Source organism: Lolium rigidum, chromosome 6 (genome assembly GCF_022539505.1).
Source record: "Lolium rigidum isolate FL_2022 chromosome 6, APGP_CSIRO_Lrig_0.1, whole genome shotgun sequence".
In the NCBI taxonomy this organism is placed as follows: domain Eukaryota; kingdom Viridiplantae; phylum Streptophyta; class Magnoliopsida; order Poales; family Poaceae; genus Lolium; species Lolium rigidum.
Window position 1 is genome coordinate 167,081,625 of NC_061513.1, and position 4,016 is coordinate 167,085,640.

A 4,016-nucleotide genomic window follows, 5' to 3' on the forward strand; every position below is an offset into this window, starting at 1 on the left:
ATAGCTCGAGCTACAAAAATCCACTCCCATTAGCTGAACTAGCAACTTTGTTTCTGAACATAGAAAGCCTTATTTGAAGTAAAAAACTTATAAACCCACCCATATGTACCAAGCGCATAATCTGAAGCAGGCAGCTTGGAGGAGCACGGCCGGCGACCAGGCGTCGGCGGACGGGCGTGGCGTAGTTGGAGAAACGATTATGTACGGATTGATCGAGTTAGAGCTTAACGGGCTACTGAGCCTCAACTCCTTCACGGTAGGAAAAGACTATTCCACCGCTAGATCAACTTAGCCTCCTAATAGGCAACCCAGGTAACGTCCCTGTAGCCGCCGCCTCTTCAGAAAAAGGTCTAGCCGCCCCGACTCAGCCTCCTCCATATATTGGTTCCTCTTCCTCCGGCCAGCTTCGTTGGCATCGGGAGGAGTGGGGAACCCGATCTATGAGTGGAGTTTTTAATAAAAGTAGTGTTTTCAGTAGTCTATGTTAGGTTTTTGGTAGCCATTTTCTTGTTGGTTTTCCCGTAATGGAGATGGCATCGTCTGCAATAAGTGATCTTCGGCCTTTCGTTCGACGATGAGATCTCCTTCCCGACGTCAATGGTGGTGCTGAAAGATTACAATTATCTAGGTATGGGTGTTCAGATCTTAATTCGCCAGATCGATCTTGGATCTTTTCTCATGGTTGTCGCGAGGAGGATTATCCTCGCAGTTTTTGTCCTGGTTGCTACGTCCTCGACAATGGTGGTTCGTACTCTCGGCTCTCCATCAACGTCGACAAAGCAGATCGGTTTTTATTCCCTGATATACTGGTGTTGGTACTCTTGCCGATGTTGATTGACTACTTTAATGGTTGCGCGCGTGCACGCAGCCTTGGCATTGCGGCTCAAATTAAAATTATGAGAGAACCTTCGTTGGTATTTACAGGTCTATTGTTTGTTATCTATCTTTGGCTGCCTTCAGAAAAGTACAAGATTATGTTTTGGAAGAAGAAAGAGTTTGAAGACCTCGAAGATTTGCTAGAGACTTTATTTTGTAATCGCTGGAGACAGCTCGTGTATCTCTACCATATACTATTTGTTATTATAAATATATGTGATATTGATTGTCAAAAAAAAAACTTAGCCCCCTAATATCGTGTGGGAAGCACGATATCAACAATCTACAAACCTTGATGTTATGATGAAATGCATGTAGTCAAAAGACTTAGGCCCTAGCACTAGTAAAAGGAACTTAAAATGCCCTCTTCTCTTTTTCGAGAGCACGCGAGCAGTGTAATTCTATTCCTAAACAAATAGATGCCTCACTACACAGGTCAAGGAAACAACTCTACTTCAGCACTAAATGGAAACTGATTCTTTCCATAAGAGTCCATAACAGGCAACAACAGAATGAAGGAACCAGTAGATGCAAAGGTAGAGCCAAACTTCATCACACCAGGTAGAGCCAAACTTCATCACATCATGGTCTGGGATATGGATCCTCTGACGTAGCAACCCTGCGGTTCCCCTGGCTTTCAGTCACTGGGTTTATTATGTGTTAACCATCTGACTCAAACTGTTTGTTCATGGGCTTGTTCCTTTGCGATATGTGATCATATGAACTTCACGTGTCAATGGAAATATAGTGATAGTCTCAAGGCCGACATGGTGAAAGTAGTATGCACTCAATGTCTAGATTGTGTACTTTCGACCTGGTAGTTGTGCGTCCCTCTACTTCCTCTCAGCGTTCAAGTAAGATTTGCTCTCCCACTTGCAAATATTAATTTCTTCTTTTTGAGGTGTGTTGGGCTATGTTTTTGTGATGCTTTATGCATGTATAAGGTTTATTGTTAGTGGGTATCATGTTGGGTTGCGCCATGGTCAGTGTCTCTTTTTAAGCGCATGTGGAATGGTGTGAGCTAGTTGTGGCGTCCATGGACATGGGTGGTAACTGGCATATTTTCTCTCCACATTTCTGGTGAGGCTCCATCTTGCTCTCTAGAGTCTATTGGGGCTACTTCCTCCATCTACTCGATCATCAATGATCTGATCTTATTGGGGGTGGGGGAGGGAGAGGGTAGACTTGCCCTGGTGTAGCGGGAGGGTCTTCCATGTTGATGCAATACGAGAGTTTGTGGTCCCTGTATCATGGTGACCATTTCTTCGATTCAATGCCCCAATTTTAGATCCTCTTTGAGGAGTTGGCTTCTCTTCGCGCTACAGATGTTTTGGCTTGTGTAATGAGATCATGAACGCAAATGTAGTCAGTGAGGCTATTGGAGGTGCTTTCGGTTGTATTTCTCGTTTGATAACGCTTGTCCTTGCAGCTTTACGTGGAATGTCCTATCTAAACCCTATTATTGTGGTCGGTGAGACTATTGGAGGTGCTTTCAGTTGTATTCTCATTTGATAACGCTTGTTGTTGCCGCTTTGCACGGGATGTCCTCTCTAATCCTATTCCCACAACTTTCGCGTTTGTTACATTAATGCGACTGTTGGAATCTCTCTAACCGTTTCTTTGGCAACAAAAATAACTAACCGAGTCTTGTTTTGTCAAATAAAGAAATGATGCACATTAATTTTTAACCAGAGAAATGTTTGCTATGTGAACTGCGTGGGAGCAAATCTAAACCTAACATCACGGCCAAGTATAATGTGATCATAATGAAGCACCGGGGAGAAATGGTTCATCATGTACCCGTTTAGGGTTTGTGAAAAATAATAGTACCAATCTAAATCGGGCTTTGTGACAAATAATAAAACAGAACTAAATTGTATGCTTGTAGTTGGCGCTTTGCGTGTGATGTCCTCTCTAAACCCTATTCTCACCGATCTCGTGTGTTTTCACATTAATGTTCTTGGGCTGTTGGATTTTTTCTGGCCGTTTCTTTGGCCATAATAATCTGTCGATGCTGGTTTCGTGAGAAATGAGCAAGTTAAATTGTTTCTAGAGACACCTCTCTGGCTTGAACTGTGAGATAAGAACCTAAATCTAGCAGCAACATGACCAGAGTGTACCGAGATCTGGGAGCATCTACATCCCAATACACTCGGTCATGTTGCTCTCACACCACCGAACGATCATTTCAAACATACCGGGATCTAGGTGAGTAGGGTGCACCGGTGCAGGACACGGATTTCTCTTACTAAGCTTGACACGAGTCATGGCTTACTTTTTCAGTCGTCCTATCAGGAATCACAGGTGAGATCATCACATACTGTAGCAATCAAGTTTCATCAGTAAGCTACGTTTACTGAAATTAATCTTCCAGACTTGTCTCTTGTAAGTTAGAGAATGTCATCGGAGCAACGGGGAGAGAGCATTCATCGCGTACTTACTCGTTCCGGGCGTTGTGAAAAATAACAGCGTGCGTATTTTCAAGTTCTCAGCCAGGCCATGAAGTACCGATCAACGAATAAATCAGGATTTTTTCATATTTTCATCAGACGACCATTTATCACATGCCTAGCTAGTCGCCGAACCGGACGAGCATGTATGATGGGATCACAAAGCACATTAACTAACTCTGGAGCGGCACACAAGCACAACACTTCACTTTCTTGCACACACCACGACGACCTCGTCGATGACGTCTGACGACCGGCAGAGCCCCGTGACCGCCTCCGTGGCCCTGCTTAGGGGCGGCGGGGTCCGCCGGCCATGGCTGTCGTAGTGGATGGCGCCGGGGAAATCGAGCGGCTGGCACCGCCGCCCCATCAGTATTCCCCGCCGCCACAGGGCATCGGCGTCGTCTTCAACTACGCCCACGCTTGGTATGTCCTTCTTGTGCCGGGACGACCGCCGTGCGCGCAGGAGGCGGCGAGTGGCACGCGAGACGCTGCGGGCGCCGGTGGCCACGGCGCCGGACACCTTGCTGAGGAGGCTAGGCATCACGATGGGAATGGGATGGTGGCCGGTGCTCCGTTGGTGTACTCGAAACCTGTGTAGCTCAGTCACGGTATGCAAGGATCACCGGAGAGTGCAAAAAAACACTGTTCCTGGGGGTCGTATATATTGAGGGGCGAGAATTAATTATG